Below are 14,286 nucleotides of genomic sequence, written 5' to 3'. Positions count from 1 at the left end.
AATCTTGAAGAACACATATATTCTGTCCTCTTAACAACTTACTTACTTTTAAAAGTTATGGGTTTCCATAGCATTAAACTGTTTTCTGTTTTAGAATGAGAAAGTACTAAATTTATTCTTTTTTGAAAAATTTGGCAAGTATATTGTGAAAATATTGTTTACTTGGATAACATTCAAGTTGATGACCCTCTGATAAAGAAGGGGTAGTTAATTCAAATTAGATGCCAAATATTATTGATTTTTAAAATGTTACTGCATAAAGAATATTATTTACTGTGCCAATACAGTGAAATTATATTTTATGCAGCTTATTTTTTCAATTTTATTATAAAAATGATGTACATTGGGGTTACAGTAATTGTAAGGTATTAAATCATAACTTTTCAAACTTGAAAACCCTCCCTCATTTTTCTCACAGTTTTCCTTCACCCTTTCACCCCTCACAATTGTAATGTACAGTTCCAACATATTGTCTTGTGAGTATTGTTATTACATTGGTTTGCCTTTGGTCCTTTGTCTCACCATTATGTTTTTTCTTTTCCCTTCGCTAATCAAGGTAAATGTATACACAATACAAAATGAAATACAGCAGGGATAAACCATAGGGGAAAACCCAAAGAAAACAGAATTCACATAGTTCATCAAAAACAACAACCACAAATGAAAAAAAAATCTGGTTCCATATCTTGGAATTCATTTTGCTTAGCATCAGTTATATGGTTATATATACGCATAACAAAGCCACTGGAAAATAATAGTTGCATTGATAACATGCTGAAAAGAGCATGCTAACATTTTGATGGTAAAGGTGGAATTAGGATTGGTGAATTCGTGGTTCTAATAAAGGATTTTCAAGGGTTTTAAAGTTATGACAGGTAAAATATAATTGTTCAAAATTTTTAACAACTTAGCCTATTAAGAAAATTTTAAATTGCCTGGAAGAATAGGCTTTCATGCAAAGAAATCCAAGGAGACTTAGTAGAGAGGGAGCAATGTGGATGAAGATGGCTCTTTTTCACACTAAACAATCAGACCTTAGAAGCCTTGCTGTAAATCCTATAGGTTCCCTTGAGAATTATCCTTACCCAGGAACTATATTCTCACTGTTTGAAACAAGGTTGTATTGGAATTTAAATTAAAAGTTCTTAAAAAAATGAGGCATCAAAATTTGTGAATTTACCTTTAATTATCAAACATTAATTCTCTGAAAGAGATAATTTGAGTCAAAATATTTAGGGAGAAAGTGACCTCCACAATGAAAGAAGGTGTTGGGATTACACCTTTCTGTTTGTAACACTTTCCACAATGTCTTTGGACGGGAAGCAGTGAAACACAGACAAAAATCTGATTGGATACTTCAAACCAATGATTTCACATTTCTAAGTGGCTCACAAAAAATAATACTCTTATTAATATGAGATAGTGAAGACATCTTTTATTACATGTGCCTAAAAGTTCAGAAAATAATTGAGCAAATGGAAAAGTTAATAAAAAAAAGTTTTCTTAGAAGCCTTAGCTAAGTGTATTGTTTTCTGCAGTGAAGGGAGGCCAAAACTTTTTAATATAAATTGTGTTAGTATTTTTACTCCATAAAGTGATTTTACAGAGCCCATTTGTCTCACTATAATGCAGAACTGATTGAATGAAGACATGAAAATAAATTCCACATCCAAATGAGGCAACTTAAAGAGTTTTAAAAGAGAAATAATGAAGATGTAGCAGTGGTGGAGCCTGTATGCCTCTTCAGCTAAACTAGACTTGAAGCCAAGAAGCTGTGATTAATTGGAACTCGGCAAGAGCTAAGAGAAGGACATAGAAGTAGGACATAGAAGCATTGTCCTTTTGTAACAGACACTTTCTACCAAGGTATGGGTGATTTAACTCTATTCTCCTCCATACATCTTGGTCAACAAATTCAAGACCAAGAGAAAAATAATCTATTGAAATAATTTTGCATAGAATAACTTCACTGTTCCTGATATGGTATCTAAGGTGAATCTTAAGAGAGAAGATAAAAGTGCAGTATTTTTTTTGTTTCTTCTAAGCATCTTGTTAGCAAAATATATTTTTGAGGTTAGACAATTCTGATTGAACCAACAAGTGATGTAGTACTTTTTATTGTGGGCACTTTAGACAGAAGAAGTCTTTCAAGGTAAAAGAAAAAAAAATACAGGCAAATATTTGTGATCACAGCCTCTTGGACGGTTTTCTGGAGACAAAGTTTAGCATTAGATTTCTCCTCATTAACATAGATGCTGTTTCATGGCAACCAAATGCAAGAGGGAAGTTCAATGGACTCACCTGGCCAATTAAACAGCATGAAAGAAGAAAATGACAAATAATATTTAATGAAATAATTTTGACCAATTACTTTGTCAGAAGAAAAAGGAAAAATATAATTCAAAATCAATTGACTTAAAAGTATGAAGAAAGAGTAGTGAAGAGAGATTAGAGAAAATATAGAGGACTGTTTTCTCTCCAGTGGAGTAATAGGTTCTTATCTTGTTTCTTCCATCCTACCTCACAAGCTACCAAGTGTGTCTTAGGACTGGATTATCCAGTTCAGACCGAAAACTCATAAGAAGAAAGATACTGTTTAGAGCAGATGTAGGTGATTTATAACCTTAGACAATCTATTTAATTCTGTTCAAAATTCTCCCCTATCCCAAACTTCCCTCTTTGAACAGCTTTGTTTGCTTTTCCCAAGACTGCCCTTCATTAACTGATTCAAATTTTGAGAGGTCATATTCATACTCTCTAGAGATTGCTGTTTGGTTGTGATTTTTGTGTGTTTTTGTTTCTTGTGTTTTTTAACTGAATTTTAAAAGGTTGTGCAATTGTGTTACAATTAAATATATCCAATTGTCCAATGATCCTAGATCAGAGTCACTCCTTCCATCATTCTCAACCAACCCTTTCTCCAAGATTTATTTCTAATTTACCACTTTCTTCATCATATGTGTACATTAAGTATTCTAACTGTACTTGCCCCTTGTTCATTTTGCATTCATTCTATGTCTTTTCTATAATTCCTCTCTGGTTTCAACTTCCTGATAGTCATTCTGTTAAACTATCTGTTAATACTTTGACAGGTTTATATACATTCCATGGAGTCTCAATCCTGCATATTCTTGAACTGATGACAGCTTATATTTCCATAATTCATTCATCTGCAGCAACAATTTGCAAGACTGGAGACGTGAAGCACCTAAACATGATTTTATTCTCACCCATTTGGAAGATTAATCTTTAGTCAAAAAGAAAGTTAAAAAATAGTTTAGAATGTATTCCTAACTATGAATTTTTATAAATGGCTTTGTACAATGGTGTGATTCTTTTATTTTACATGGAATAATATTTTCTACTACCCATAAGTTTTGGAAAAAGAAGAAAATTGAATTTATTCCTAGAGAGGAATATGATAGAAATAGAAGACAGATATTATTTTTGTCATATCTCTGATGAGTACCCATATTCAAGACTTAAAGTCATATTTCTTACTATGTTAGACAGAGGGAAAACATAAAATAACATATGATAAGGCAAATATTTGTGATTTTTAAAAAATGTACCTTAATAAATGATGAAATTTATTAGGTAACGTTTGGGTTTTTAATTTAGGAGGCTGATCCATTTAACACACTTCCGGAAGGCTCTTACTGAAAAACACAAATTGTGGGTGGTACTATTTCTACACTTTAATGAATGGTTGAACATGTTTGGCATTAGCGCTGTGTAAATAATTCAACTCTATTGTAACTTGCTCCCTATACTTGTAAAACTTGTAATGTCACTAAGTATCACCAACTTGTCTAATGTTATTTTGGCGAATGTGATTTCAAAAAGTTTATTTGAAAAGGAATACACTTTCAGGGGATTAAATGTAGATTATCATTGGTTTGAGAGCGACATTTTTATACCACAGAAACATGTTTTACTGAAGTCCCAGTGTTTGAGGCACTCTTTAGTGCTTCCAATGTTTTTCTGAATTACATTTGAGCTCTAAGTCAAGATTTCAGGGTTTTGGTAGACCAATTATTGATCTATCCTCCCAGGAACTATTTTTTGGCCCACTTATGTTGGAATAAAATCTTTCGTTAATAATAGGTGAGGGGTATTAAAAATAATCTTATGACACTTTGTGAACTTGTTCACTTATATGGACTGGTCATCTGTAAGTTGAATGTTTAAATTACAGTACTTTCTCTCAAATTTTGCTATCTCATCCTTCATTTTAAGTAGCCTTGTATTTCACAATTGCTTACTGCTAATTCCTGCATCTCAAGGAATTGGGGCCCTGAAATATATAGGAAATGCGAAATTGAGATGGGTCTTTGTGTTGATTACTTTGTGTTGATATGTTGCATGGGCTTTGGTGAGAAGTTTTGCCCCTGTTATCTGATGATGCAGGTAACTGGGACCTGGGTTCCTAGGATGCATGGGTATTGCAGAAGAATAATATTTTTTAGACATCTTAGCAAAATTTGGGCATAATCAGTAGGAATGCTTCAGAAATATGGAGTAAAACAGTTTAGGACAAGTGAGTTAAAAGAATAAACAGCAGCAGAGTAAAATCCATTATTGATTAGAGGAAAACATTGTTTTTTTTTTTAACCATGTGGATTCAGAAGACAAAGAACAGTTAGAATGTATCACAAGTTTATACTAAAAACATTGCATTGATATTTTTATAGTCTAATATATATTTTAAACCTAATTATTTATATTCCAATCCTATTTATTGGAATAAATAAATATCAATTTATTTGTCAAATTATCAACTAATTCTAGTAAGTTTCATTGTGTGAAATATAAAATCAGCACATATAAATAAAAAATATATAACTATATATAATATAATTAAAAGGCACACGTTTTGTATTATTCTGTTGTAGTTACTGTACTAAAGGCAACTCTGTTTTATTCCATTATCTCTACTTCAGTGTTTGATAGAGTTAGACCTAAAGATTTACCATTTGTAGATTTACAGCATGGAGGCAAGAGGAAACACTGTGATTAAAACATTATCAATTTAATGCCTAATAATGAGGAGAAACATATGCACTTCTCCTGCAACTATGAAAATATTGGGTGATAAAAAGGCAGTAGTGTAAGTTCCTGCCTGGTTGGATGGTAGACAGGCCAGGACATTAAGTAATCATGCATATGAACAATTTTTTCACCTTCTTGGCGTTAGCTACTTTTGAAATGGAAGGTATAATAAACAATTATATTTTGATAAAATACCTTCTAGTCTGAACAGTTCTGTTTGAACTGTTCATCTCTCTATGATCCCTTGTAACCAAGATTAGTTTTCTTCTAGTAAGACAATGTATGCTGTCAGAGTAAGATATTCTGGTTGGGCTGTTCCCACATGGAAGAAGTGTAAAGGCTCAGGTAGACATTTGTTCCTGTAACACCTCATTTGGGAAAATGTCAGCTTAAGAAGTTTAGAAGTAGCTCTTAAGCATCGCTTACTTTGAATCCATTAGGTCCGCAAAGCAAATTCAGTTGAATAAATAAGTATTTGAAAAAGCCATCACCTTTGGACCTATCTATAAATAATTGAGAGTATGATCAAATTCCAAATGAAAAGACTTAAGATAGTCATTGACAAAAAAATTTTGCAAATGTGAGCAATCGACTGATAAATATAAATTTTCCACTATTCACAGAGTTTTAGGGAAATAAGATCGATAGCTTTGTTAGGAACAATGAAGTTTCCTTGTTACAAGTATGCACCCATAGATATAAACCTGTATAAAGATTGCATGATTAACTACTTAAATTTAGAGGATACAACACGCTTCAGCAGCATGTATACTTAAATTACAATACAGAGATTAACATGGCACTTGCACAAGGATAATATGAAAATTTGAGAAGTATTCCATATTTTTCATTCTTCAGATACAAGAAATGAAAAACAGTTTTAAAAAGTTGATTACAAAATTACAAGTGTAACAACACACGTAATTCATATAATTTACATCAACATCAGTGTATTAAATCTTCACCTCAGAAAGGCGTTTTCATAGCATAAACTTTACAAATATTTTCAAATTAGACAACATTGTCATTTTATCCCAAATAAAAATAATATTAAATCCTAGAAAAAAAGGAAGCAAACTGTTTCTATATGGAATGCAATCAGAAAGGACACATTAATGAACCTATATATTATAAAATAATATAGAATTCAAAGTATATCAAGGAGAAAATAAAATAAGTTATGAACATTTTGCAAACATAGAATATAGAATATTTTAAAATATATATTTCAGACAAGCACAAGAAATATTTTAGTTTCTGTACTACTCATTTCAACAGATAAATTAAAATTATTTCTGATTAAAAAAATCACAAACTCTGAAGAAATTATTATATATGTATACAAAAACTATTGAATACATTTTGACATCCAAGGCAGGCAATTCACTTGGAAGAATTCCGCGGAATCCATGAATTTTTACAGTAAAATACTGGTGCTGCCAGGCATTGGTGGCTCATGCCTATAATCCTAGCTACACAGGAGGCTGAGATCTGAGGATCATGGTTCAAAGCCAGCCTGGGAAGGAAAGTCTGTGGTACACTTACCTCAAATAAACCACTAGAAAACTGGAAGTGGAGTTGTGTCTCAAGTGGTAGAGCACTAACCTTGAGCTGAAGAGCACAGGGATAGCTCCCAGGCTCAGAGCTCAAGCCCCATGACCGACAAAAAAATATATATATTGCTCTTATTTGGATTGTGAAAATATTTTGTAGGGACACAAAAGATGGACTTGCATTTTTGAAATTGAAGAAACTTAACCCGACCATTAGGACTTCAGTGAACAATTTGTATAGCCTATCACAAATTCATAGAGGTAGTGATACATAGTTATCCTTTTGGCAATATCAAAAACAGTTTCTTCTATGTTGTTCTTCAGGCCTGGTTTTATATAATGGTTCAACAGAAGGTGATCCAGCGTATCTTTGTTATCTCAATTCTCAGCAGCAAGATGTAAAGGTGTCAAAAAATTCTTTAGTTTGGGAAAGTGGCGCTGTGGCTCAAGCAGTAGAGCTCTCGCCTTGAGCTGAAGAGCACAGCGACAGCACCCTAGCCCAGAGCTCAAGCCCCACAACCGAAAATAAAACACAACAACAATAAAAAACAAACAAACAAAAATATTTGGGCTGGGTATATGGCTCAGTGGTAGAGCGCTTGACTTGCATGCATGAGGCCCTAGGTTCAATTCCTCAGCTCCACATAAGCAGGAAAAAAAAGCCAGAAGTGGTGCAGTGGCTCAAGTGGTAGAGTGCTAGCCTTGAGCTGAAGAGCTGAGGGACAGCGTCCAGGCCCAGAGTTCAGGCCCCACTACCAGACCAAAAAAAATGTTTTAAAAAAATGAGTCCTTTAGTTTGGGCATTGGTATCTGTATCATGATGAAGTAAGAAAGAAGCCACTCTGATATTATTCCACGTATATGCACTGTGCAGGGGTGTCCAGTTACATACAGTTATTGCATGTGCCGCTTGAGACATCAACTCACTGATAATGTCTAAGTGTCCACTGTAGGCTTCTTGAAGAGGGGTATACTCATCATCATCCCTACTATTCACATGAGTGGCCTTTTGAAAAAGAAGTCTCCACACTGCAGTAAGCCGAGTATTTTTGGCAGCCCAATGAAGAAATTTGCTTGGATCCTTCTCCAATTTTTTTTCTTGCAATTGATACCATTCCTTACTTTTTTATCTTGTTCCCCATATTCCTAAGAATTGCTTAACCAGAGACTTTGAGTGCCAGTGGGAGTGAGGCATCCATGTATTTCCCTAATAGTTCACATTGGTTGAACTGGTCAGAAATATCTAGTGAATTTTCTGCAACTGTTTATTCATCATGATTTATTTTCTCTTTTTCCAATTTTACTATTCGAAATTATTCTAACTGGAGAGTAGGGAATTGATGGAGAGCAGCGGAAAGATGTTCCTCCATATTCAAATGTACACACTGAAAATGAGGACCTGTGATGTCTTCATGTGCAGCTTATTCTAGGAATGAGAAAATAGGAAATAATGCCTTTTATATAAATGATATGGGAAATGACAGGGCAAAAAGTGAAATGATGCAACAAAAATATAAAAGCAAAATAAATTAGGATAATTATGGAGCAATCATATTATCTATGAGAACCAAGAAAGGGAGAGAGAAAGAGAGAGACAGATGTGTAATGACCTAGCTAGCCACAAAATCCATGCCTCTGATCAATTTATAGAGCAATTTAAAAGAGATGGAAATAGAATTTATGTATTTACTTGAAATTAGTAAATACATTTTTAGTAGCCTACGTAGAGAGATATAACTTTGACAAAATTACAGACAATAAATTAAGTCCTTGATAATTCTAACAGATCTGACTGAAATCAGTTGAATCATACTTTTCCTGTACAATGAAGGAATAAGAAGGTAGTAAAGCAGCTAGAGAAGGCAGGGAGATTGTATCTGTGACAAAACTTTGTGGAAATTGGTATTGAGGATTTCTTACTGGTGATCCACTTGCACTGAAAGCATGATTCTGAAGTATTGCTTGCTGATTTTGAACTATTGATTTGATTATTATATTCTCCAAGAAGAAAATGAGAATTGGTAGTTAAGGACTAGTATACGTTTTGACCTTCTCACTAAGCACTTTCAATCATCAAAATCATATGAAGACAATAGACAAGCCTACTTTTTAGATGAAAGCAAGTGTCTTTAAAAAAACAAGGAATGTATGTAGTCATGCAAAGGACTTCTATTGTACCAATGCCTCATACATTTTTCTAATGTTGGGTACCAATAAATAATGGACCTATTAGAAAACTCCTAAGGCTCATATGTTCAATAGTGAGTTCTCTTACACTATACCATTGTATTTTTTGTGTATGGTTTTAATAATAAATTTACATTATTAACTTGAATTTCTGACAGGACAGTATCATCACTGTACATCTTGCTTCTATACTCTCATTTTAAAATTACTATCTAAGTATGGGCATTAGATAACTATAGAGGAAAAAGTAGAAGCCACACTGATGGCTTATGTCTTTAGTACTAGTTAATAAGAAAGATGAAATCTGAGGATTGTTGTTTGAAAGCAGACCAAGAAAAAAAACGTCCATTAGATTCTGATTTGAAAGTAACCAGCAAAAGCTAGAAATCGAGCTGTGGTACAAGCAGTAAAATGCTAGCCTTGAGAAAACTGAAACAAAAAATAAATTCTGGGACAAAGCCAGGCCCTGATTTCAAGCACTAGGATTAGCACCAAACAAATGAATTAATTAATAGGGTAATTAATTAATTAAAAATAAATTAAGTGGTCACATGTGGAGAGGCAGGTAAAATGTAACATGCGTGGTAATGGTTTATGTATTATTTTGTAATAAGGCATATTAGCATTTGTCCTAATCACTAATATTTTATTTGTATTTTTTGTACAATAAACCCTGAATTTAGCATGCATGCATATGTGTGTGTACATATGCGAACATGTGTGTATGTGTATATGTGTGCATGTGCTGTTGCAATGTTGCTTGCCAGTGTGGACAGGGTGAGGCTGAAAAAAGCTAACTGTGTTGCAATGTTTTTATTTATCAGAGTCTGTCATGTCATTTCAGTAGAACCACCCTTCTGTACATATTATTTGTCTAAATAACATCATCGTAATCAAAGCATTTACAATATTAATTTAGAAAAAGAGACCGCTTTCAGCTCTTATTGTATGTTAGGTAAGAAGATACCGACATAATTAGTTAGTAAGTTATTTCTGTAAAATGATTGTCAGTACAAAATACGTATTTGACCTCTTAAATTGGTTATATTTTTTTTTCTTTTTTTAAATTCTATTTTATTTGTGAGCATACTGTACAGAGGGGTTACAATTACATGGGCAGGATAATGCGTACATTTCTTACCAAGCATTGCAGCCTCCTCCTTTGTTTACCCTTCTCATCCCTTCCCAGGTTCCCCCCTCCCCCACCCAATCCCAATCCTTCTCCCCCCCCCTCCCACTCCGCACCGAAGTTGTAAAGCTCGTTTTGGACATGACAACTTGTACTTCTCATTGTTGCAACAGGTCCACCTGTATCCTTAAACGACTTGTTTTTCCCCATCTCCTCCACAAGTTATACTGACATCAAATATAGTGAAAGCAGGGTTATACTTTGGAGGAGGGACATACAAAGCAACAAAAAACAATCTTATAAATGCGTTAGAAACACATGCATGAAAGAAAAAAACATTAAAATACATATCTAAGGGTTCATTTTCCTAACATCACATTATCTGACCTTTTCCGCTTGGCTCATACATATACTAGATATTGCAAATAAGGGAAACCATGGGGCCTATGTTTCTTTGGGCCTGGCTTACTTCACTTAATATATTTTTTTCCAAGTTTTTCCATTTCCTAACAAATGGGGCAATGTCATTCTTTCTGATGGAGGCATAGAATTCCATTGTGTATATATACCACATTTTCTGGATCCATTCATGTACTGAGGGGCATCTGGGTTGGTTCCAGATCTTAGCTATGGTAAATAATGCTGCAATAAACATTGTTGTGCTGGTAGCTTGAATGTGGTCTTGTTTGTAAACTTTTGGGTAAATGCCCAAAAGTGGGATTGCTGGGTCATAGGGGAGTTCTATGTGAAGTCTTTTGAGGAACCTCCATACTGCTTTCCAAAGTGGTTGAACAAGTTTACTTTCCCACCATCAGTGAAGTAAGGTTCCCTTCTGTCCACCTCCCCTACAGCATCTGTTGTTGTCAGAGTTCTTGATTTTTGCCATCCTAACTGGTGTGACCTGGTATCTCAATGTTGTTTTGATTTGCATTTCTTTTATGGCTAGGGATGTTGAGCATTTCTTCATGTGTCTATTGGCCATCCTTCTTTCTTCTTCAGAGAAGTTTCTCTTTAAGTCTTTCATCCACTTACTTATTGGGCAGTTGTTTCTTTGAGGATTTGTTGTTGGGGGATTTAATTTTTTGAGTTCCAAGTATATTTGAGATATGAGACCCTTTTCTGTTGTTTGGCTAGTCAAGATCTTCTCCCAATCCGTGGGCTTTCTATTGATCTTGCTAGCTATGTCCTTTGCCATGCAGAAGCTCTGCAACTTTATGCAATCCCATTTGTCCAACCTTTCTTTGATTTGTTGTGTTTCCGGGTCCCTATTCAGAAAATTTCGGCCTGAGCCAAGGAGACCTAGGGTTTCTCCTATTCCATCCTGTAATGTTTTCAGAGTGTCTGCTTTGACTTCGAAGTCTTTTATCGATTTGGAGTTGATTCTGGTGCAGGGTGATATATAAGGATCTAGCTTTAGTTTTCTACATGTAGTTAACCAATTTTGCCAGCACCATTTACTGAAGAGGCTGTGTTTGTTCCATACTATTGTTTTAGCTCCCGTATAGAAGGTTAGATGGCTGTAGGTCTGTAGTTTCATTTCTGGGTTTTCAATTCTATTCCATTGGTCCTGAGGTCTGTTCTTATGCCAGTACCAAGCTGTTTTGATTACTATGGCTTTATAGTAGAGTTAGAAATTTGGTATTGATATTCCTCCAGCAGTGTTCATTCCGTTGAGGAGCGTTTTTGCTATTCGGGGTCTTTTATTGTTCCATATGAATTTTTGGATTGCCTCTTCCATTTCCTTGAGGAATGAGGTTGGAATTTTGATAGGTATCGCGTTGAATTTGTAGATAGCCTTGGGAAGTATTGCCATTTTCACGATGTTAATCTTTCCAATCCAGGAGCATGGGAGGTTTTGATGTTTTAAGTTCTGTGTTGATTTCCTTTTTCAAGATTTTAAAGTTTTCATCATAGAGGTCCTTCACTCCTTTGGTTAAGTTAATTCCTAGGTATTTTATTTTTTGTGGGGCTATTACAAATGGAGTTGCTTTCCTAAATTCAGCCACACTTTTCTCATTGTTGGCATACAGAAAAGCCATGGATTTTTGGGGGTTAATTTTATACCCTGCTACTTTGCCAAAGTTTTGAATCAGCTTGAGTAATTTGGGAGTGGTGTCTTTGGGATTCTTTAAATGCAAGATCATGTCGTCTGGAAAGAGGGAGAGTTTTATTTCTTCTTTCCCTATTTGGATCACCTTTATGTCTGCATCTTGTCATATTGCTCTACCTAGTCATTCTAATACTAGATTGAAGAGAAGTGGAGAGAGTGGACATCCTTGTCCTGTTCCTGAATTAAGAGGAAATGGCTTTAGTTTTTCACCATTGAGTATAATGCTGGCTGTAGGTTTGTCATACACAGCCTTCATTGTATTGAGGAATGTTCCATGCATTCCTAATTTTTCCAAATCCTTCATCATAAAGGGGTGTTGGATCTTGTCGAATGCTTTTTCTGCATCTATTGAGATAACCATGTGGTTCTTTTCTTGCTCCTGTTGATGTGATGAATAATATTAATTGATTTGCGTATATGGAACCAGTTTGCATCCCTGAAATGTATCCTGTTTGATCATGGTGTATGATTTTTTGGGTGAATTGTTGAAGTCGGTTGGACAAAATTTGGTTGAGAAGTTTTGCATCAATATTCATCAAAAAAATGGGTCTATAGTGCTCTTTCTTTGATGATTCCCTGCCTGGTTTTGGGATGAGGGTTATGATGGCTTCATAGAATGTATTCGGTAGTGAACTTTCTCTTTCAATTTCATTGAAGAGTTGGAGGAGTATTAGTGTGAGCTCTGCTTTGAATCTCTTGTAGAATTCTGCTGTAAAACCATCTGGTCCTGGACTTTTCTTAGCTGGAAGGTCTCTTATTGCTGTTTCTTTTTTTCTTTTTTTTTGATTCCGGTTGTGGGACCTGAACTCTGGGCCTGGGCCCTGTCCCTCAGCTCTTCAGCTGAAGGCTAGCGCTCTACCACTTGAGCCACAGCACCACTTCCGGCTTTTTTGTTTTTGCTGATGTGGTGCTGAGGAACCGAACCCAGGGCCTCAGGCATGCAAGGCAAGCGCTCTACCACTGAGCCAACTTCCCAGCCCTCTTATTACTGCTTCTATTTCAATGCTTGATATGGGCCTGTTAAGCTGGTTTAACTCATATTGGTTTGGTTTAGTTTTGGCATGTCAATATTTGCTAGGAAAAGGTCCATTTCTGTTAAGTTCTCAAACTTATTAGCATAAAGTTTTGAGAAGTATTCCCTTATAATGTTTTGAATCTTGGTTGTTTCCGTGGTGATGTTTCCATTCTCATCTCTGAGTTTATTCATTTGGGTGTGTTCTCTTCTTCTTCTGATAAGATTTGCTAAGGGTCTGTCAATTCTGTTAATTTTTTCGAAGATCCAACTCTTTGTTTTGTTGATTCTTTCTATAGTTTTTTTGGATTCTAATTCATTTAATTCTGATTTAATTTTAATTATTTCTTTCCGTCTACTGGATTGAGGTTTATCTTGCTGGTTTTTTTCAAGGAGGTTTAGATGTGTCATTAAATTGTTGGTTTCAGATCTCTCCAATTTGTTGATGTAGGAGCTCAGAGCTATAAAGTTGCCAATGAGTACTGCTTTTGCTGTGTCCCATGGGTGCTGGTAATTTGTGTGTTCATTTTTGTTGAATAGCATGAACATTTGAATTTCCTTTCTAATCTCTTCCATGACCCACTCGTGATTCAGCAGTGTGTTGTTCAGCCTCTATGTGATACTAGACTTTCTTTGGTGTCTTTTGGTGTTGAGTTCTAATTTTATTCCCTTGTGGTCAGAGAGAATGCAAGGAATAAGTTCAGTGTTTCTTAATTTAGGCAAGTTTGCTTTGTGGCCTAAAATGTGGTCTATTTTAGAAAATGTTCCATGTGCTCCTGAGAAAAACGTGTATTCTGATGCTGCTGGGTGAAATGTTCGGTAGATATCTGTTAAATCTAGTTGATCTATGCTGCTGTTTCGATCTGCAGTTTCTCTGTTCAGTTTTTGCCGAGTTGATCTATCTAGTGGGGCGAGTGGTGTGTTAAAATCCACAATAATTAATGTCTTTGGATTTATATGGGATTTGAGGGAAAGTAGTGTTTCTTGGATAAATGTCGGTGCACCATTTTTTGGCAAGTAGATATTTAGAATTGTAATATCCTCCTGAAAGAGAGATCCCTTAATTTGTATGTAGTGCCCTTCTTTATTTCTTCTCACAAATTTTAATTTGAAGTCTATTTTGTCGGTTATTAGGATTGCAACTCCTGCCTGTTTATGGGGGCTGTTTGCTTGGTAGATTTTGTTCCAACCTTTAACATTGAAAATGTGTTTGTTTTTACGGGCAAGATGTGACTCCTGAAGG

General features: G+C 34.9%; 1 pseudogene; it reads left to right on the top strand.

Annotated features, from left to right (window-relative positions):
• The first annotated feature begins 5,803 nt into the window (after positions 1 to 5,803).
• Positions 5,804 to 5,900, top strand: LOC122122148 (annotated as a pseudogene).
• The last annotated feature ends 8,386 nt before the right edge of the window (positions 5,901 to 14,286 follow it).

The sequence above is a fragment of the Dipodomys spectabilis genome, unplaced genomic scaffold (genome assembly GCF_019054845.1).
Source record: "Dipodomys spectabilis isolate Male_0828 unplaced genomic scaffold, ASM1905484v1 ptg000205l, whole genome shotgun sequence".
NCBI classification, from domain to species: Eukaryota; Metazoa; Chordata; class Mammalia; order Rodentia; family Heteromyidae; genus Dipodomys; species Dipodomys spectabilis.
Note: the sequence above shows the minus strand (reverse complement) of the source record. Positions and strands in the feature narration are given on the sequence as shown.